Below are 23127 nucleotides of genomic sequence, written 5' to 3' on the forward strand. Positions count from 1 at the left end.
TTTACGAAGTATGGTTTTGTGGCCAATGGCAAGTACGAAAAAGTCTCTGAGCATGTGCTCCAAATGTCCTTCAAATTCGCAATGTCTTGCAAGGTGTCTTAGCTCGGTGACATAACTCACCACTTCCTGGCCTTCAGACCTTTTGTAGGTGCAAAGCCACCAGAACGCTTTCCTTCGGGTTCAAATGCTCTTGGACCAGTGTGCACAAATTGTCGTATGATTTCTCCGTGGGTTTCGCTGGAGTGAGCAGATTCTTCATGAGGCCCCAAGACGGTGAGGAAGATCACCCTTCGTTTGGCAGCACTCTCTTCCCCATCGAGCTCGTTGGCCATGAAGTATTGGTCGAGTCGCTCCACAAAAGTTTCCCAATCATCTCCATCCGAAAATTTCGCCAGGATACCCACTGTTCTCTGCATCTTTGGATTCGCTATCTGTATCTCGTCGCCAGTTATTGTGTATAGAGAAAGAGTCAGACTGAACACTGTGAGCTCAAAGTAAAGTGTGACCTTAGTCTTTTATTGCAGGTCTCCGGAGTGCCTCTCCAACCTGTGAAGCCTCCTTAAATACCTGTGCTCCAAAAGGATTATGGGAACCCTTGGGACTCCAGGGGAAGAGCCCTCTGGTGGCTGTACAGAGTAAAGACACATATATAACAGTACTTCTAGGGCCCTTCCTTTTGTAAAGAAATGCAGTATGTATGTATATTTGCTGGTCCTGGAGATTAAAGGGTCGAAATTACCCCTTTTCGTTAAGGCCTGTTGGCACCTCAAATCGGCAGCCACGCTGCAGCGTGCAATGGCCGCCGTGTTCTCGTTAAATGGCCGCCGAGATCACTATTGCCCTGCCGTGGTTTTGCAGCGGTGTGCATCACCGCACCTGTCCCCACTTCCACGACGGTGATCCCTCCCCACTTCCGCGGCGGTGATGGACAGCACTCCTAAGCACGTCATTACTGCGCGCACTGCCGAGGTCCCCGGCGGGAAGTCCCATTGCCCTTTAAAAGTCGTCCGGCCCGCTCGGCGGTCCCATGAGTTGTTTTTTTGAGTGGTGCATAGTTGCTGATGCACAGCACCGGAGTGCGTTAAAGGGTTGGTGATTTCATTGGATTTCGTGTCGCCGACTTTTTTGCGTTGTTTGACTAGCAGTGCAAGGCTCGAGTGCGCACTGTTTTGCGAATGCTGGAGGAGCCTTTCACCTGCAGAACAGGGAGGCCACTTCGAGGAGGCTGTTGAGATGGGGGCAATGGCTGCAGGCCAACGCCTCCTGCATATTGTGCGTGTCACCGAGGCATGGAGGAGATGGTGGGGCTCCAGGGGCAATGTTTGCAGAAGCAGTGGGCAAGGGCCACAAGCATCATTGCAGACCAGCATGGAGTGGGCTGGGGAAGCAAGCGAGGTGCCACATGAAAGCCCTCAGCAAGGGCCTCCCCGAAAGAGGAGAGTCAGGGGGGGAAACAAGAGAGGTGCCACACGAAGGCCCTCAGCAAAGGTGTCCCCCAAGGAGGAATCAGGTACACTGACCCCTCCACCCCCCCCTGCCGCCAACCAGATAATGGGCGAGCAGCCCAGGAGGCAGCCTGCAGCAGAGCCAGATGCTGGACAGCAGTAGCCTGCAGAGATGGAGGAGGCAGAACAGCAGCAGGGAGCGGCCAATGAGCCGCCTCGCATAGCAAGACAGCCACACAGACGTCGGAGCAAGAGGCCATATCACGAAAGGATCCTCCACCATCCATTCTCATCTACTGATATGAATGATGATCAGTGCCTGCGCAGACTCAGATTCCGGAAGGACGTTGTCACTGAGCTCTGCAATCTCCTGCAGCTAGAACTGGAACCACCGGCACGGGTGAGGACAGTCCTGAGCATGGCATCGAAGGTGACCATGGCCCTCAATTTTTATGCCACTGGCTCCTTCCAAGCTGCCACTGCGGACATGTGCAACATCTCTCAGTTTGCAACCCATACATCAATACGGGAGGTCACAGATGCTCTGTATAAGAGGAGGGCTGACTACATCTCCCCTGTCATGTATTTAACTGTCATTGTAACCCCTGTATAAACTGACTAGTTGTACACTGTGAGAACATTGACCACCAGGGGGTGAACTTGTGGGAGACACTCCTAACCTGGTCTTTCAGGTATAAAAGGGGAAGCTCCACCCACCTTCATCACTTCAGTGCTGGAATAAAAGTTGTTGGTCACAGAGTGAGCTTCTCTCAAGTTTGGGCCTCGTGTGCATTTATACTGTATAGTAAGGACATATCATTGACGACGAGAAACTGGGATTTAAACCACGCGAGCATGGCCACTAGCAGCACAGACGAGATGTACTGTGTTGGTGATGATTGAGACGATTTTATTGAGAGACTACAGCAAAGTTTCGTCACTAAGGAATGGCTGGGACAGGATTCGGCCGACAAACGCAGGGCTCGTCTCCTGACGGTTTGTGGATCCTGGACGTATTCCCTGATGAAGGACTTTCTAGCGCCAGAGAAGCCGGCGGACAAGACTTTTGAAGAGCTCAGTAAGTTGATCGGGTAACACTTTAAACTGGCGAGCAGCATGCACATGGCGAGACATTGGTTCTATGCGCACCGGCGGCGAGAAGGGCAAAGCGTTCCAGACTTCGTGGCAGACCTTCAGTGACTGGCGAGCCAATGTAAGTTCACAGATGCATGTAGAGCAGAGATGCAGCGAGACTTTTTTATTCAGGGCATCGGGCGCGCTGGTGTTTTCAGGAAACTGATTGAGACCAAAGACTTGACCCTGGAAACAGCGGCTTTGATGGCCCAGACATTTATCTCTGGAGTAAGAGATCAGAATGATGTTTGACAAAAATCTTGGTTTAAATGCAGCAAATGGACAGGGAGTCAACATTGTTAACGCGGCACACAGTTCCCCAGGCAGACAGTGGCAATCGGACATGCCCGAGCATGTAGTCGAATCCAAAGGGGGAATTCAACAGAGACAATGGCTAGCTGAACGGCGATTCACGCCATCGCAAGGGACAATGGGGCCAGTAATGGGGCCATCAACACCTGTGTGTGTGCTTAAAAACAGTTACACAGACAGTCAGAGACGATCGACTGGTAATGGGCCTTTTGTTTCCAACAACGGCTCATGTTGCAGGTGTGGAGGCAAACACACAGCCAGAGCTTGCAAGTATCAGCAATACACCTGCAGAAATTGCAACGTCAGCGGTCACTTGATGCGTATGTGCAGGAAGCCTGCAGCCAGGTTGATGTACGAGGAGGACGGGGACGATGTAAGCCCTACGGGACCAAATGGACACTGGGGGAAATCGCTGGAAGCTGAAGTTCAGCGAGTTCACATGGAGCACATATACAGTTCATACACCAGGACGCCACCGATAATGATGAAAGTGCTCCTCAATGGCATCCCAGTATCAATGGAGCTAGACACGAGCCAGCCAGTCCCTGATGAGTGTCAAACAGTTCGAGAAGTTGTGGGTGTCCAAGGCCAGGAGGCCAAAATTATTGCCGATTGATGCATAGCTAAGGACATATACAAAGGAGATCATTCCGGTGCTAGGCAGCGCCACGGTAGTCATGACCCACAAAGATTCGGAGAACAGGTTGCCACTCTGGATTGTTCCGGGGGACTGTCCCGCACTACTGGGAAGGAGTTGGCTGGCTGTCATGAACTGGAAATGGGGCGATGTCAATGCAATTTCTTCTGTGGAGCGAATATCATGCTCTCAGGTCCTGGACAAATTTGACTCACTATTTCAGCCCGGCATTGGCAGTTTTATAGGGACCAAAGTAGTGATTCACATAAACCCGGACGCCAGACCAGTACACCACAAGGCCAGAGCGGTGCCGTATGTGATGCGGGAAAAGATAGAAGGCAAATTGGACCGCCTGCTGAGGGAAGGCATCATCACGCCAGTCGAATTCAGTGACTGGGCGAGCCCGATCGTGCCGGTGCTCAAGGCGGATGGGTCGGTCAGGATATGTGGCGATTACAAGGCCACCATCAATCGGGTGTCACTCCAAGACCAGTACCCGCTACCGAGAGCGGAGGACCTCTTCGCGACGCTATCCGGTGGCAAACTTTTTTCAAAATTGGACCTAACCTCAGCTTACATGACCCAGGAGCTGGCGAGTGAGTCGAAGAAGCTGACCACCATCACGACACACAAGGGGTTGTTCGAGTACAACAGATGTCCGCTTGGGATTCGCTCGGCCACCGCGATCTTTCAAAGCAATGTGGAAAGCCTCCTCAAGTCGATTCCAAGGACAGTGGTTTTTCAAGACGACATCCTCATCACGGGTTGTGATACTGAAGAACACCTCCACAACCTGGAGGAGGTGCTACACAGACTGGACCGGGTAGATCTGCAACTGAAAAAGGCGAAGTGCGTCTTCCTAGCTCCAGAGGTAGAATTCCTGGGGGGGAGGGTAGCAACAGACGGGATCAGACCTACTGCGTCCAAAACAGAAGCGATCCAGAGAGCACCCAGACCCCGTAACACGACGGAGCTGCGTTTGTTCCTGGGGCTCCTGAACTATTTTGGTAACTTTCTTCCCAAATTGAGCACGCTGTTGGAGCCGCTCCATGTGCTCCGACGCAAAGGTCTTGAATGGGTCTGGGGGGATAGCCAGGAAAGGGCTTTTGATGGAGCACAGCAAATTTCGTGCTCTAACAATCTGTTAATGCTATATGACCCATGTAAGAAACTTGTTTTAACGTGCGACGCGTTGTCCTATGGGGTCGGGTGTGTGTTGCAGCATGTTAATGCCAAGGGTCAGTTACAGCCGGTAGCTTATGCCTCCAGAAGTCTGTCCCAGGCAGAACGGGGCTACGGGATGGTAGAAAAGGAAGCGCTTGCGTGTGTATATGCTGTGAAAAAAAAAATGCACCAGTACCTGTTCGGCAGGAAATTTGAGCTGGAGACAGATCACAAACCACTAACGTCCCTTTTGGCCGACAACAAGGTCATAAATGCAAATGCATCGGCCCGCATACAGAGGTGGGCACTCACGTTTGCCGTCTATGACTATACAATTCGGCACAGACCGGGCACTGAAAACTGCGCCGATGCACTCAGCAGGCTCCCACTAGCCACCACCGAGGGGGCAACTGAGCATGCTGCTGAGATGGTCATGGCTGTGGAAGCTTTCGAAAGCGAAGACTCACCCGTGACAGCCCGTCAGATCAAAGTCTGGACAAATAGAGACCCGCTACTGTCTTTAATCAAGAAATGTGTCCTTAATGGGGACTGGGCAGCCACATATGGGGCATGCGGCTCCCACCCACAGAGCTGCTAATGAAAAGGACACTCAACACCAGGTTATCCCTTATACACCCCACAGGCGCAAGGATGAACTCTCGATTCAGGCCGATTGCCTGCTATGGGGAAACCGAGTAGTCATGCCTCAGATGGGCAGAGAGATGTTCATCAGAGAACCCCACAATAAGCATCCGTTCATTATCATGATGAAGGCAATTAATTGCCAGGTCACACGTTTGGTGGCCAGGGATAGATGCAGACCTGGAACCTTGTGTTCGCAGGTGCAACACGTGCGCCCAGATGGGCAATGCGCCCAGGGAATCCCCCCCCTTAGCCCCTGATCCTGGCCCACCAAACCATGGTCACGCATCCATGTGGACTACGCAAGTCCTTGCATGGGAAAAATGTTTTTGGTTGTAGTAGACGCCTACTCCAAATGGATCAAGTGTGACGTTCTCAATTCAAGCACATCCTCGGCCACGGTAGAAAGTCTACGGGCAATGTTCGCCGCCCATGGTCTACCTGACATCTTGGTCAGTGACAATGGCCCGTGCTTTACAAGCATTGAATTCCAGGACTTCATGGCAGGAAATGGTATCAACCATGTCATAACGGCACCGTTCAAGCTGGCCTCAAACGGCCAGGCGGAACGTGAAGTTCAGATAATCAAACAGGGGATGCTCAGAATCCAAGGGGGTTCCCTACAAAGCCGCTTATCGCGCCACCTGTTGGCCAATAGATCCCGACCACACTCGCTCACAGGGGTCCCACCCGCAGAGCTGCTAATGAAAAGGACGCTCAACACCAGGTTATCCCTTATACACCCCACCATGAAATAAATTGTTGAGAGCAGGCGGCAGTCACAATGTGACTACCACGACTGGAATGTGAGGGCGCGATGTATTGATGTCAATGACCCTCTCTTTGTTCTCAACTACGCTGCAGGGCCTAAATGGCTCGCAGGCACTGTGATTGCCAAAGAAGGGAATATGATTCTGGTAGTTAAACTTACCAGTGGACAAATCTGCCGCAAACACGTGGATCAAACAAAAAGGAGGTTCAGCAACCCCATAGAAGAAGCAGAGGAAGAACACAATGTAGAGTTCACTCCTCCACAGGTGGCCGAACACCAGAACCAAGTGGAGGAGAGCCCAGTCACTGTGGGCAGTCCGGACAGCCCTGAGGCACCACAAACAGCAGACACTCAGGCCAACGCCCAACAACCGGAGCCCCAACTCTACAAGGGTGCGTAAACCACCAGAGAGACTTGACCTGTGATCCCAATAAGACCTTGGGGAGGAGGTGATGTCATGTATTTAGCTGTCATTGTAACCCATGTATAAACTGACTAGTTGTACACTGTGAGAACATTGACCACGAGGTGATGAACTTGTGGGAGACACTCCTAACCTGGTCTTTCAGGTATAAAAGGGGAAGCTCCACCCAACCTTCATCACTTCAGTGCTGGAATAAACGTTGCTGGTCACAGAGTGACCTTCTCTCAAGCATGGGCCTTGTGTGCATTTGTACTGTATAGTAAGGACATAGCATCCCCCATGACCAGGGAGAAGCAATTGGAGCGCCAGACTGCATTCCTGCACATTGTGGGCTTCCCCAGGGTCCAGGGGGTGATTGACTGCACCCATGTAGCTCTCGGGGCACCCCACCAGGCTGCAGAGCAATTCAAAAACCACAAGGGCTTCCTGTCCCTCAATGTACAACTCGTTTGCAACCACAACCACAAGATTATGCAAGTGGATGCCCGGTACCTTGGCAGCACCCACGACTCTTTCATACTGCACCAGAGCGGTGTGCCACGCCTCTTCACTGGTCCCACTGAAGATTGCGGCTGGCCCCTGGGTGACGAGGGCTACGCACTGAGCACTTGGCTCATGACTCCTCTGCACCACCCTAGAACTGCTGGGCAGCTCGCGTACCATGAGAGTCTGACAGCCACCAGAACCATAATCGAACACATTATTGGCATTTTGAAACAGCGGTTCCGTTGCCTGGACCACTCGGGGGTGGTGGTGGGGGGGGGGGGGGGGGGGGGCTTTGCTGCAGTACTCAGCTGAGCATGTCTCCATATTTGTGGTGGTCTGCTGCATGCTCCACAACCTAGCCATCATGAGCTGACGAGGCAGCAGTGGCACCTGTGGAGGAGGAGGAGGCACAGGAGGAGCAGAATGCGATTGGGCAGCTACGCAGGAGGCGGCGTCCCCATCGTGACCCTGCAAGGAAAGCACAACGCCATCTCATAGCTCACATAAGTCAATGCCCACTTAATCCTACATCTGACCATGTCCATGGTCCAAACTGTGAGTGCTCTCACACATCATTCCCACACACTGAAATGAGAGACCGGATCACAAATTCCAAACACTAAATAAAGATTTAATACAACCCAAACAATGGATTTCCAAAACACTCACAATCAATTATCCCCCTTTTGCAACTCCTTACTACCCCTCTTACGCAAACATATCCTTACAGTACGCCACACTGTCTTGCCTCTGGCTGCCTTATGGCTTTGGGAAGGCTGCTTTGTGTGTGTAGAGAAAGCTACAGAAGTCCTTCTTGGACGCCCTTGACCAGCTCTGGCCCTGGAAGGGTCGGCTGAAGACCGGGCTGCATCCTCCTGTGCGCCTTCATTCGAAAGTGGCTGAGGCGAAGCTATGGTTGGCAGCAATTGCAGAGTGGCAGCTCTCGGCTCAGGGCTGTTGTGAATCGGAGAGGCAACGTCAGTCTCCTGGCCAGAGGAGCCACTCTCTCGGGGCAGCACTCCACCTCCTCCCACCAAGTTGCTGGAGCCCAGGTCGGCGGGGTGCGGTGGCACCGTTAGGCCCCCGGTGGACCAGATCTCGCGTTGCCTCCAGCTGAGACTGCATGATAGCAGTCACACTCTGGAAGCCATCCGAGACGACAGCAATCAGACGCTCCGTGCCCTGTTGCCCAGAGTGCATGAGAGCATTCTAAGCTTCCAGGGCAGCGGCCAACCTGTGCAAAGAAAGGTCAAGACAAACTCGAGACACAGCTGCAAAACCTGCCCTTTTAAGAAGGCCAGGGAGCAGCTGCATCATTAGCATGATGGTTTGCATCAAATGGATAGATGGGGAATTTCGCAGTGCAAACTCCACTCCACAGGCACATCACTGAAAGCAGCCCTTACCACTGAGAATTAACACTCCGCTCCGTTTCGGGTGGGGGGCAATTTTGGCCCCTAGGAATTCACCAGCCTTTCACATTCTGTGTCCATTAGCATCTAATCAAAGATTCTGTTTGTGTCTAAGGGTACACTTTTTTTTCCTGTTCCAATTGGGCAATACTGTGTTTACATAGTTTGGCTCCCATTTAACTGGGACCCAATCATCCTCCCCAGTAAAGATATATGCATGTGGAGACCTGTCTGCCATCAGTGAAAAATGTAAGTGTTTGGACAGTGTCGAAGGTTGAGTCCCTGCTCTCTAAACATTTACATTAAAGTCAAATAGATGTTTAAATAAAAACACCCAGGAGGGTCCTACCAGGTTTAACCCTGCTCTGCATTCACACTCCGTGCGGTGCCAAACATGTGTCGTGAGACTCGCTGATCCTGGTCGGACCTGGATTAATTACAAATCACACTGCATCGTTAGCAAATTTTATATTGTACCAAAACTCAACTTGCAGTGTAAATGCACACGCAGTATCAAGATGTTAGCAAGATAGTTGGTATGTGGGTATTGGTTCAAATGTAAGTAACAAAACAGCAAACCAGTAATGCTACAACTGGGATAAAAACTGAAAATGCTGGAAATCTCAGCAGGTCAGGCAGCATCTGTGGAGAGGAAGCAGAGTTAACGTTTTGGGTCAATGACCCTTCATCAAAACTGCCAGCAGCATTGGTTGGATTTCCTTCCCCCTTTCCGAGTGCAAGGGCAAGACCTAGCTATATCAGGCCTAGGATAATGACCCAAATTTGCAACTACCAGCAGCTTCACATCAGGAAGAGCACAGTTTGGATTCACAGTGTGTAACTTGCACCCGAGCAGAGGGAGGAGAGCAATATTGGTCCTGTAGGATTTACTGCTGCAGCTTTTGTCGTCTTTGAACTAGATTTATTTTACAGTGATTGTTCCAGGAATTTAGTCTGCCCAAAACAAAACTCTTGTATATGGCAGCAATACTTCCTTTTGATATGTTTATTTTTCAAAAGATTTACACAATAAAGACATATTGAAATTCCGGCCTCCCCGGGTCCGTACGGAGTGTGTACGGACCCGGAAAGGCATCACAAAAAACAGCATTTCCGATCTGTCAAGTTCTGGCTTGACAGATCGCACGCATCTCGGCAGCAACGACATTGGCATGGGCAAGATTGCGGTATTTGCCCATCTCTTGCCCAGCGAATGTCTTTAAAACGCTTGCGCCTGGCAAAAGCAGGCATATAGCCTACTTTTACCAGCATAAGAGTTTTAAAACATATAAAAATAAAATTAAAAAACACATTTTTATGTTAAAAATGCTGCCCACTAAGGCAAGTTTATTTTAAACCCTAATTACAAAATTTTGTTTATGAATCGGAAAAATATTTATTTTTTCTAACACATTTACTAACTTTAATTTCAATTAATTTTAATTATGCGAGGTGTGTTTTTTATTTTTTATGTTGTGTTTAGTGTGTTTTTTTCTCATTAATAGCGATGAGAACTTGTAGATACGGAGTTCTCATTGCTATTAATAGAAACATAGAAAATAGGTGCAGGAGTAGGCCATTCAGCCCTTCGAGCCTGCACCACCATTCAATGCGCCAGTGCAGCCTTCGGCCACCTGAGGAAAAGAGTGTTTGGAGACCAGTCCCTCAAAACTGTCACCAAGCTCATGGTCTACAGGGCCATAGTAATACCTACCCTCCTGTATGGCTTAGAGACGTGAACCATGTACAGTAGACAGCTCAAGGAGAAATACCACCAACGATGTCTCCACAAGATCCTGCAAATCCCCTGGGAGGACAGACGCACAAACGTTCGCATCTTCATCCAGGCCAATATCCCCAGCATTGAAGCACTGACCACACTTGGTCAGCTCCGCTGGGCAGGCCACGTAGTTCGCATGCCAGATACGAGACTCCCAAAGCAAGCGCTCTACTCTGAACTCGTCCAGGGCAAATGAGCCAAAGGCGGGCAGAGGAAACGTTACAAGGACACCCTCAAAGCTTCCCTGATAAAGTGCGACATCCCCACTGACACCTGGGAGTCCCTGACCATAGACCGCCCTAAGTGGAGGAAGTGCATCTGGGAGGGCACTGAGCTCCTCCAGTATTGTCGCCGAGAGCATGCAGAAATCAAGCGCAGGCAGCGGAAGGAGTGTGCAGCAATCCAGACTCCCCTCCCACACTTTCCCTCAACGATTATCTGTCCCACCTGTGACAGAAACTGTGGTTCACCTATTGGATTGTACAGCCACCTAAGAACTCATGCTAAGAGTGGAAGCAAGTCTTCGTTGATTCCGAGGGACAGCCTATGATGATGACCATTCAATATGATCATGGCTGATCATGCAACTTCAGTACCCCATTCCTGCTTTCTCTCCATTCCCCTTGGTCCCTTTAGCCATAAGGACCACTTCTAACTCCCTTTTGAATAAATCTAACGAACTGGCCTCAACAACTTCCTGTGGTAGAGAATTCCACAGGTTCACAATTCTCTGAGTGAAGAAGTTTTTCCTCATCTCGGTTGTAAATTGCTTACCCTTTATCCTTAGACTGTGACCCCTGGTTCTGGACTTCCCCAACATCGGGAAAATTCTTCCTGTATCTAACCTATCCAATGCCGTCAGAATTTTATATGTTTCTATGAGATCCCCTCTCATTCTTCTAAATTCCAGTGAATATAAGCCTAGTCGATCCAGTCTTTCTTTATATGTCAGTCCTGCCATCCTGGGAAACAGTCTGGTGAACCTTCGCTGCACTCCCTCAATAGCAAGAATGTCCTTCCCCAGATTAGGAGACCAAAACTGTACACAATATTCAAGGCCCTGTACAACTGCAGTAAGACCTCCCTGCTCCTATACTCTCATCCTCTCGCTATGAAGGCCAACATGCCATTTGCCGCCTTCACCGCCTGCTGTACCTGCATGCCAACTTTCAATGATTGATGTACCATGACACCCAGGTCTCGTTGCACCTCCCCTTTTACTAATCTGTCACCATTCAAGTAATATTCTGCCTTCCTGTTTTTGCCACCAAAGTGGATAACCTCACATTTATCCATATTATACTGCATCTGCCATGCATTTGCCCACTTACCTAACCTGTCCAATCACCCCGCAGCCTCTTAGCATCCTCCTCACAGCTCACACTGCCACGCAGCTTAGTGTCATCTGCAGACTTGGAGATATTACACTCAATTCCTTTGTCTAAATCATTAATGTATATTGTAAATAGCTGGGGTCCCAGCACTGAACCTTGTGGTACCCCACTAGTCACTGCCAGCCATTCTGAAAAGAACCCATTCATTCCTACTCTTTGCTTCCTGTCTGCCAACCAGTTCTCTATCCACATGAATATATTACCCCCAATATCATGTGCTTTAATTCTGCACACTAATCTCTAGTGTGCGACCTTGTCAAAAGCTTTTGAAAGTCCAAATACACCACATCCACGGGTTCTCCCTTGTCCACTCTACTAGCTACATCCTCAAATAATTCTGGAAGATTTGTCAAGCATGATTTCTCTTTCATAAATCCATGCTGACTTGGACCGATCCTGTCACTGCTTTCCAAATGTGCTGCTTATTACATCTTTTACTAATTGATTCCAACATTTTCCCCACTACAGATATCCGGCTAATCGGTCTATAATTCCCTGTTTTCTCTCTGCCTTTTTTAAAAGGTGGGGTTACATTAGCTACCCTCCAATCCACAGGAACTGATCCAGAGTCTATAGTGTCTTGTATATAACCTCTATGTAACACCACTGCAATACTGTATATACTTAAGCAATGCACACCTTGACCACAGGGGGTGAACTTGTGGGAGACACTCCTTACTTGGTCATCCAGGTGTATAAAGGGAGGTCCCATGCAGGGTCATCACTTCTTGGTCCTGTGAATAAAGGTTCAGGTCATAGAGTGACCTTGTTCATAGAATGTGCCTCGTGGGTTTTGTGCCATTGAGTAAGGACATTACATTGGCGACGAGAAACGGGAATCAACGACCCACGAGAATGGTCACCGGTAGTACAGAGAAACGGTACTGTGTTGGTGAGGACTGGGACGATTTCATTGAGAGGCTCCAGCAAAGCTTTGTCGTGAAAGAATGGCTGGAAGATACAGCGGCCGACAAGCGAAGGACCCACCTGCTGACCAGCTGCGGATCGAAGACTTACGCGTTCATGAAGGACCTACTAGCACCCGAAAAGCCGGTGGACAAAACCTTTGAAGAGCTCAACAAACTAATCGCTGAGCACCTCAAACCGGCGAGCAGCATACACATGGCCCGACACAGATTCGATAACCACCGACGTCGTGAAGGACAGAGCATACCGGACTTCGTTACGGACCTCCGGCGTTTGGCCAGCCTCTAAGTTCACAGACGCCTGCAGGGGGGAGATGTTGAGGCACTTCTTTATTGAGGGCATCGGTCATGCGGGGATTTTCCAAATGTTAATTGAGACCAAGGACTTGACTTTGGAAGCGGCGGCATTGATGGCTCAGACTTTCATGGCAGGGGAGGAGGAAACCAAAATAATATACGCACGCAATTCTGCCTCCAACGCGGCGGGGGATCAGGGAGTCAATATCATAAACGCGACTCAGAGCCCCGCAGGCAGGCAAGGGCAGTTCGACACACTCCAGGCAGCAATGGACCCCAGAGTAGGTTTTCAACAGAGACAATGGAAGGCTGAACGGACATTTACGCCATCACAGTGGATGATGGGGCCATTGACACCCACTAACAGGGTACTCAAAGGCAGTCAAAGGGACAATCAGCGAGGAATGCCGGATCATAGCTCCTTTGTTCACAACAATGGAAATCTCAGCTCATGCTGGAGGTGTGGAGACAAACACTCTGCCAGGACGTGCAGGTTTCAACAATTTGTCTGCAGAAATTGCAACCTCAGTGGCCATTTAGCTCGAATGCGCAGGAAGCCTGTAACCAGGCTAATTTACGAGGCGGGTGGACCAGAAGAGGGGTATGTGAGGCAGGATGACGCTTGGGGCAAATCAATGGACGCTGAAGTTCAGCGGGTTCATGTGGCAAACATTCACAGCTCATATACCAAAATGCCACCAATGATGATGAAGGTTTTATTAAACGGCATCCCTGTACGCATGGAGCTGGACATGGGGGCCAGCCAGTCACTCATGAGTGTTCAACAATTCGAAAAGCTATGGCCACTCAAAGCCAGTAGAACCCAAACTAGAATGCATTGAGACACAACTACGGACGTATACCAAAGAAATCATTCCAGTACTAGGCAGTACAATGTTGGCGACCACGTACAATGTATCAGTGAACCAGCTGCCGCTCTGGATTGTCCCAGGCAATGGTCCTGCACTGTTGGGAAGGAGCTGGTTAGCTGAGATGAACTGGAAATGGGGGGAATGTGCTCGCAATGTCATCTGTGGAGCGAAGTTCGTGCTCACAGGTCCTACAACAATTTGAGTCGCTATTCCAATCTGGCGTCAGGACGTTCAAACGTACCAAAGTAGTGATACGCATCAACCCGGACGCTAGACCAGTGCACCACAAAGCCAGAGCGGTGCCTTGTGTAATGTGGGAGAAAATTGAGAGCGAATTGGACCGTTTGCTGAGAGAGGGCATCATCTTGCCCGTTGAATTTAGCGACTGGGCGAACCCCATCGTTCCCGTCCTAAAAGCGGATGGTTCTGTCAGGATCTGTGGTGACTACAAGGCCACGATCAATCGGGTGTCCTACAAGACCAATACCCGCTCCCGAGAGCGGAGGATCTTTTCGCCATGCTGGCAGGCAGCAAGCTGTTTACCAAGTTGGATCTCACTTCAGCCTACATGACCCAAGAACTGGCCGACGAATCTAAACTACTGACTACCATCACTACGCACAAGGGACTGTTCGTTTACAACAGGTGCCCGTTTGGCATTCGATCAGCGGCCGCGATTTTTCAAAGAAACATGGAAAGCCTGCTCAAATCCATTCCTGGAACAATCATATTTCAGGACAACATCCTCATCACGGGTCATGACACCGAGGAACACCTCCACAACCTGAAGGAGGTGCTACGCCGACTGGACCGGATAGGCCTGCGACTCAAGAAGTCTAAATGTGTGTTTTTAGTTTTTGAGGTTGAGTTCCTGGGCAGGAGGGTTGCTGCAGATGGGATTCGGCCCACCGAATCCAAAACAGAGGCGATTCGACGAGTGCCCAGGCCCGGCAACACATCGGGGTTGCGTTCATTTCTGGGACTCTTGAACTATTTCGGGAACTTTCTGCCGAACTTAAGCACGTTGTTGGAGCCATTTCACGTACTCCTACTTAAGGGTTGGTATTGGTTTTGGGGAGACTGTCAAGAACGGGCTTTCAATCGGGCACGGAACCTACTTTGTTCAAATAAATTACTGACCCTGGAAGAAATTGGTTCTGACATATGATGCATCGTCCTATGGGATTGGGTGCGTGTTGCAGCAGAGTAATGCTGAGGGCCAACTACAACCTGTGGTTTATGCTTCCAGGTCGCGCGCTCAAGCAGAGCGGGGATATGGGATGGTTGAGAAGGAGGCACTCGTGTGTCTATGGTGTAAAAAAAAAATGCATCAGTACCTTTTTGGCAGGAGGTTCGAATTCGAAACGGACCACAAGCCATTAAACATCCCTGTTGTCAGACAGCAAGGCTGTCAATGCCAACGCGTCAGCTCGCATACAGCGATGGGCTCTCATGCTGGCTGCTTATGACTACTCCATCCGGCACCGGCCTGGCACCGAAAATTGCGCTGACGCGCTCAGCAGGCTTCCACTGGCCATCACCGAGAGGGCAGCGGAACAAAGCGCTGAGATGGTCATGGCCGTTGATGCCTTTGACAGCGCAGGCTCCCCATCACAGCCCGCCAGATCAAAATCTGGACAAACAGAGATCCCCTCCTATCTCTGATTAAGAAATGTGTCCTGACTGGGGATTGGGCGCCCGCACACGGAGCATGCCCTGAGGAGGTCACACCGTTTCACAGGTGGGTGGATGTGCTCTCCATCCAAGCTGACTGCCTACTATAGGGCAGCCGGGTAGTCATGCCTCAGAGGAGCAGGGAGGTATTCATCAGGGAACTCTACAGCGAGCATCCAGGCATCGTGCTGATGAAGGCCATTGCCCGGTCACATGTTTGGTGGCCGGGAATTGATTCAGACCTGGAACACTGTGTTCGCATGTGCACAACGTGTGCCCAGCTGGGTAATGCCCCCAGGGAGACCCCGCTCAGCCCGTGGCCCTGGCCCACCAGGCCATGGTCACGTATTCATATAGATTACGCGGGCTCGTTCATGGGAAAAATGTTTCTCATTGTGGTAGATGCGTACTCAAAATGAATCGAGTGCATCATTTTGAATTTGTGCACGACATCCACCACTGTGGAGAGTCTACGTGCGGTCTTTGCAACCCACGGCTTGCCGGACATCCTTTTTAGCGATAATGGCCCATGTTTCACGAGCTACAAATTCCAGGAGTGCATGTCGGGCAATAGCATCAACCACGTCAGGACAGCACCGTTCAAGCCGGCCTCCAATGGCCAGGCGGAACATGCTGTCCAAATTATTAAACAAGGCATGCTCAGGATTCAAGGACCCTCCCTTCAATGCCGCCTAGCGCGCCTCCTTCTGGCCTATAGGTCCCGCCCGCACTCACTCACATGGGTCCCGCCCGCTGAGCTACTTATGAAACGAACACTCAAAACTCGGTTGTCCCTCATTCACCCAATCCTGACCGACATAGTTGAGGGCAAGCGCCAGTCCCAAAACGAGTACCATGACCGAAATTCAAGGGGGAGATGTATGGAAATAAATTACCCCGTATTTGCCTCAATCACGCCGTGGGGCCCAAATGGCTTGAGGGTACTGTAATAGACCAAGAGGGGAACAGGGTCATCGTGGTTAAACTTAACAATGAGCAGATATGCCGTAAGCATCTGAACCAAGTAAAAAAAAAAAAAGGTTCAGCATGGACACTGAGGAACCCGAGGAAGATCATGAGATGGTGCTCACACCACCGCCAGCGAACGAGCAACAAGAACATTCAGAAGTATGCACAGTCCCGGCGGTCAGCCCAGACAGGCCGGAATCACCACAGGTGACAGACACTCACGCCAAGGCTCTACAACCAGAGCCCCAACTGCAGCGCTCAACGAGGGAGCGTAGACCACCCGAAAGACTTAACCTATGATCCCAATAAGACTTTGGGAGGGAGGTGATGTCATGTATGTAACCTCTATGTAACACCACTGCAATACTGTATATACTTAAGCAATGCACACCTTGACCATAGGGGGTGAACTTGTGGGAGACACTCCTTACCTGGTCATCCAGGGAGGTCCCACGCAGGGTCATCACTTCTTGGTCCTGTGAATAAAGGTTCAGGTCAGAGAGTGACCTTGTCCATAGAATGTGCCTTTGTGGGTTTTGTGCCATTGAGTAAGGACATTACATATAGGATGTTGGAAAATTACCACCAATGCTTCCATTATTTCTAGGGCCACTTCCTTAACTACTCTGGGATGCAGACGATCAGGCCCCGGGGATTTATCGGCCTTCAATCCAATCAATTTCCCTAACACAATTTCTTGATTAATAAAGATTTCCTTCAGTTCCTCCTTCTCGCTCGACCCTCGGTCCACTAGTATTTCCGGGAGGTAATTTGTGTCTTCCTTAGTGAAGACAGAACCAAAGTATTTGTTCAATTGGTCTGCCATTTCTTTGTTCCCCATTATAAATTTACCTAATTCTGACTGCAAGGACCTACGTTTGTCTTCACTAATCTTTTTCTCTTCACATATCTATAGAAGCTTTTGCAGTCAGTTTTTATGTTCCTTGCAAGCTTCTTCTCATACTCTATTTTCCCCCTCCTAATTAAACCCTTTGTCCTCCTCTGCTGAATTCTAAATTTCTCCCAGTCCTCAGCTCTGCTGCTTTTTCTGACCAATTTATATGCCTCTTCCTTGGATTTAACACTATCCCTAATTTCCCTTCTTAGCCACCTTCCCATTTTATTTTTACGCCAGACAGGGATGTACAATTGTTGAAGTTCATCCATGTGATCTTTAAATGTCTACCATTGCCTATCCACCGTCAACCCTTTAAGTATCATTCGCCAGTCTATCTTAGCCAATTCACGTCTCATACCATCAAAGTTACCTTTCTTTAAGTTCAGGATCCTAGTCTCTGAATTAACTGTGTCACTCTCCATCTTAATGAAGAATTCTACCATATTATGGTCACTCTTCCCCAAAGGGCCTTGCACAACAAGATTGCTAATTAATCCTCTCTCATTACACAACAGCCAGTCTAGGATGGCCAGCTCTCTAGTTGGTTCCTCGACATATTGGTCTAGAAAATCATCCCTTATACACTCCAGGAAATCCTCCTCCAACGTATTGCTACCAGTTTGGTTAGCCCAATCTATATGTAGATTAAAGTCACCCATGATAACTGCTGTACCTTTTATTGCACCTTTTATTCCTGTTTGATGCCCCATCCCTAATCTCACTACTACTGTTTGGTGGTCTGTACACAATTCCCACTAGCGTTTTCTGCTCTTTGGTGTTCCGCAGCTCTACCCATACAAATATCCACTTCATCCAAGCTAATGCCCTTCGTTACTATTGCATTAATCTCTTTAACCAGGAACTCTACTTCAGCACTATACCTGATTGGTCGTGCACTTGTGACTGCACCTTCTGCGTTCGACCCTCGAGGACTGGAGTGCGCTTCGAAGCGCGGGAAGAGAAGGCCTCCCCACCGGAATCGCAGGCGTCTCCGGGACCACCAGGTAATTTCGTAAAAATTCTCGGGTCGGAGGCGTTCGTGGGAATTTCAGGCCCATTAAAACCTTTATCCTTTTCTATTATATTTTCTTTTTGCACCTGTTACTTAAAAAATAGATGTACAAATACTTTTTATTTCATCAAGCATAATCAGATCTTCCAACTTATCCTAATTTCGAGGTGACTTCCTCATTCCTAAACAGCCCTCTATAATTTTTAATATCTAATCATTGGTATGTTTTACTGAAACCTGAATAAATGAAAGTTTAATAATGACCCAAAGCTTCTGGTGGCCTTAATTCAGTCCGTGAATTATCAGCATATTTGCTGCGTGTTATACCATTGGCACTTGATTGAGTATTCATCGACGTAACTCTTTTTTCAGTGTGTTCAGTCTTCATCATGTGCAAGACATCTTGAATTTAACATGGAGGACCCTGCAATACAAACCATGCTGGGAGCTGTAGTTTGTATCCGTTTAAAGCTTGCTGGGACTTGTAGTCTTGTCCTAGAGGATCCAGCACATAGGAGTAAAAATGGAAAAGAAATGCTCAGCAGTAAAACAGATTCCATATTTTCACTAATTCAAAAATTGTAGCTTCCAGTTTTAACAATATATAGGCGTATTCAATATATCATAGTAATTGGGTTTAAATTATCCTGTCAAATAGACTAAAAAATTTAAAAAGTATATTATGTTCATAAAACTTAAACCTGTGTTCTTCGTGAGTTAATGATGACTTACTGCAGCTCTCTGGGAAATGCTCGCCTGCCTTTTTTGATGTTGTTGTTTTATCTAACTGACCTCTGGCACATCAGACTAAATTAAACAGCTGAATAGCACTTAAATGGCGTAAGTAACCATTTACGTTTCTCCAGGCGAGAGCATGGCTGTAGGTTAGTGCTTGAGATGTGCTCGCAGATGGAGGCTTACCAGATGAGAATTGCCCACATTATACAGGAGGTGCAGGAAAGAAGAGCCACCCTGTATGGAAAAGAAACGCAACCTCATTAAAAATGGCCGGTTCAGGAAGCGTGGCAGATAGCAGCAGAGTAAATGCTGTCCGTATGAACCAAGCGACCTGAATCCAGGTTAGGGAGATGGCTGACCTGAAGAAAGTTGCTAAGGTACGGCTGCAGAGCAGTGTTTCATCCAAAGTAGCTGCACCAAGTGTGCATTCCATAAAATGCCCCCTCACAGTCTGTAAGGTATTTTGTGCAGACCCATCTTACGCATTCATGCAAGCTTATCTTGTGCAGTCTATCCAGAAGAGACACAGCCTGTTGAATGCTGACCAAGCATGAACACTCTGCAGCATGGTCACTGATACAAATAGCAACTTGGAACTGAGACCATTGTTAGACAGAAATCTTAAAGGAGCTTGACATTGGAAATCCTTGTAGGACAACTTAGATAGATGTTCATTTAATGACAGGCAGGTTAGGCTGTGGGATGGGCAGATGTATGTCAATGTATATGTTCCGCAAAGTTGCTAAATCGCCACACTATTTATTTGCCTGCAGGATAAAATGGCAGAGATGGAAAGGAATGGATCATAACTTGAGGAGATCCCAGGCACGATAAACTATTACAGGTACTTCTGTTTGAGGATGCCACTCTGGACACAAAAGTATCCCAATACTACTTCTCTGGTTGCATGACAAGATGACGCATAATACAAAGTAACAGACCCGACCTGGAAGAAGGCTCAAAAATCATAAACCCTTGACTTTCTTGGCAGAGACCAACATGCAACAGCACGAAGGAAGCAGGGGAAGCTTATCCTACTCTTATGTCTTTTCCCCCTTTTTCACTCCCTCTCACACAGGTATACACACAATCATACAAACATCACAATCAGTACCTTGCAATGTAAACTCTGTTTGAAAGTATATCTTGGAAGTAGCATTTGTTCCTTTTCTGTTACTGTAGATCTGGAAGAGCAGACTGTCAATGTTGCCAATGGCACAGAAGATGACAAAAGCACAAGGTATCCTCTGTCCCTTTCACTGAAATTTACAAACACAGGGTGCCGAAATTACCCCGCGCCCCGTCTGGGGGCGATAACTTTCCGGGCCCGGGACAGTTAGCACCCGGGTGGGAAGTCCCGCCCCCGGCACGGAATTGCTCTTCGCGCCCCATAAACGAGGCGGAGCGCTGTCTCAGGCGCTCTGCGTCATTTCTGGGGCACTCTGGGCGTTAGCATAGCACTTAAGAGTTCAGCGCTATGCGTTTGCTCTGCGTAGCGCTGACACGCCACAATGCTCCCTCCCCTTCAGTTAAAGGGAAGGGCCACTGCAGACTCTGCAGGCCCTTTGGTGTCAAAGTCATCCGACAAAATTAATGGCTGCCCGGAGCACACATGCCTCCCCTTTCAGGTGCGCCCAGGATGGATGTCAGCGGCCCGTGAAGTTGGCGCTGGCATTGGCCGGCGCCAACCCCTGCGGGGTTCTAAAGGTCGGCACGCCAGTAAGGGGTCGGCACACACGCCAATGACGTCATCACCAGGTGCACGCCGGCTGGGGGCGCGGCATTTACTCCAAATCACCCCATAATCTCGGCGGTGCTAACAGGGCACATAAATGTGGTAATTTCAGCTCCCAGATCCTGAGGGATGCAGTTAGCAAGTTGGAAGAGGTAGCACCGATTGAGTAAAGAGTGCTCAGGTGGAGAGAAGCAAGTGGCCATAGTACAGAAGGAGCAGGAACCCGCTGGCTGAATGGCCACATGACTGCCATCAATGACCATCCCTGGTTTTCCTCATGTTTGCATTAATCTTTAATAGGAAAGGAGATAAAGTGCTGGCCATGCTGATCGATGCAACAGTCACATGTTTGATTATATGTGAGGCCAGAACATTAGCTGATACACTAATGCTAGCTTGAAATGAGCTATAGGAAGAAAATTTGAGGGTGATACTGACCTTGTCTGCCAGTGATAGCATCTTACCCATGTTGCAGTTGACTCCATGGGCCCGAAATTGGTCATTACATAAGGTCGGGCCATTTCTTGGCAGTATGCCGGTGGTGCGTCGTTGCAAACCGCCGAGACCGAAGAGCGCAATTTTGGTCGATATTTTTTTTGCGGTGTACAGTGGGCAGTAGGTAACACTGTAGTCGATCCAGATCGACTTTCTTTTCGATGGATGGTGCGGCACTGCCCATGCGCGATTTTTCCCATTTTCTTCAGAGAAGCTTTTTACCCGCGATTTTGGGGTCGGGGTCACCCGCGCATGCGCAGTGAGTTGAAGTCGAGGGAGAGAGAGTGAGAAGGAGCAGCAAGCTAGTCGAGGGTCAGTTGGTTTAATAACAGTTTGCAGAGTTAAAATATTCATAACATAATTCTACAGTATCACCAATAATATCTATTTTACAAATCAAAAATCATAGCAATATAAATATAATGGAAATGCTCAAAAAAATGTGGCAGTGCAGGAACAGCGAGAAGGACGGGAGGTTGAGGGTGCCCGCCTTCAACGAGATGGAGTTACCTGCCCTGCTGGAGAATATTACGGCGAGGTACTCCGACCTAACGAAGGGTGGTCATGGAAAGCCCCCCACCCCCCCAAAGGAGTACAGCAGGATATGGGTCAAGAACGGGGAGGCTGTGTCCTCCACAAGTACCATGGTACGCACCGGGGAAAGGTGTCGTAAGGTAGAACGACCTGGTGAGGGTAGCAAGAGTAAGTAATGATTTTATTTATGCGCCCTCCCCCCCCCCCCCCCCCCCATGTGCCATGTAACATGTTAATGTAGGTTCAGTGTCACACGGATCTTAAGGTTACGCCGATATATTTGTGCTTTCAGATAATGACGAGGATCAATGCAGTGTTTTAATGTGTGTGTGAACCTGTGTGTCTGCGATGTTAAATGGATTGCAGATTTTTACTTTCATTTACTTCACTTTCTGCAGAAGACGACATCTGCAATAGCAACGGATCAGCGGCGTATGGGATGAGGACCCACAACCCAAGAGACATTGACAGAAAGAGAGATCTGTGCCCTGTCCCTGGTCAGGGATAGCAACCGTACCACCACCAGCATTGGAGCCAACACACTCACACAGGATGGTAAGTTGAACACAATCCCCGGTCTGTGTTGTGGTCCGGTCCTGTCATGTCATGTAACTGTAACTAACTGTAATGTTGGTCTCGTGATGTGCTGCAATGTTAGGGGCATGTAACACAATGCATATATGTATTGTCTGTCTGCGATATGTAATGCAGCAGTGGTGGACATTTAAATAAGACTGCGCTGAGTCAGTGTACTATGTACTCATGTAACCCTGAACCCCTCATTTTTAAATGTTGTTTAGTACTTCCAGACTTGGATGATTCAGACCACACCTCCACAGAGAGACCACACAACAGACCCACTGCCTCCACCTCTGGCGTCACCCAGCCCTCTCCTGACTTCACCCCTGGCAGAGATGATGAAGAGGAAGAGCCGCTGATCCTGGAGCCAGTGGAAGATACACCAGTTCCATGTGGGCCAGCTGGAACATCCTCCACCACCAAGTCTATATTCATGGGAATCCCCCATGGCTCCTCTGATTCTGTGGGACCAAGTGGTGTGCATCAACGCACCCCCAGTGCTGCAGTGCCTTTGCCACAGCGACGGGGGTTGGTGCAGAAAAGGTCAGTTGCTGCATGACAGATAGACGTGTACCGGGACATGGTGCGTCTGTCACAGGCCAGCGTCGACATAGGTCGAGATCTGCTCAAGGCCATGGCTTCGATAGCTGCAAACATTGCAGCGCTATCAGAATGACAGTCGGAGGATATGTCATGTCTGATCACCGACTCTGTCGATGCCATGCAGCAATCAGCGGGATCGGGACATGGCGCAGAATCCCCTCGTGTCATAGTAGTCAAGTCGACAGCACCTGAG

At 49.1% G+C, this 23127-nt stretch overlaps 2 long non-coding RNA genes across 2 annotated transcripts in view; both read left to right on the forward strand.

Moving 5' to 3' along the window:
* Positions 1–20065, forward strand: part of LOC139280636 (uncharacterized) — a 44881-nt gene extending 24816 nt beyond the window's left edge. The window contains exons 2-3 of the long non-coding RNA XR_011596729.1: positions 18098–18242; positions 19762–20065. This is a non-coding gene — a long non-coding RNA (uncharacterized lncRNA). The remainder of the gene's footprint in view (positions 1–18097; positions 18243–19761) is intronic.
* Positions 20066–20168: 103 nt separating this feature from the next.
* Positions 20169–22613, forward strand: LOC139281426 (uncharacterized). Its single transcript, XR_011596868.1, has 3 exons — positions 20169–20228; positions 22151–22307; positions 22553–22613. It is a non-coding gene; the product is annotated as an uncharacterized lncRNA (long non-coding RNA).
* Positions 22614–23127: the final 514 nt, after the last annotated feature.

The sequence above is a fragment of the Pristiophorus japonicus genome, chromosome 15, assembly GCF_044704955.1.
Source record: "Pristiophorus japonicus isolate sPriJap1 chromosome 15, sPriJap1.hap1, whole genome shotgun sequence".
NCBI classification, from domain to species: Eukaryota; Metazoa; Chordata; class Chondrichthyes; family Pristiophoridae; genus Pristiophorus; species Pristiophorus japonicus.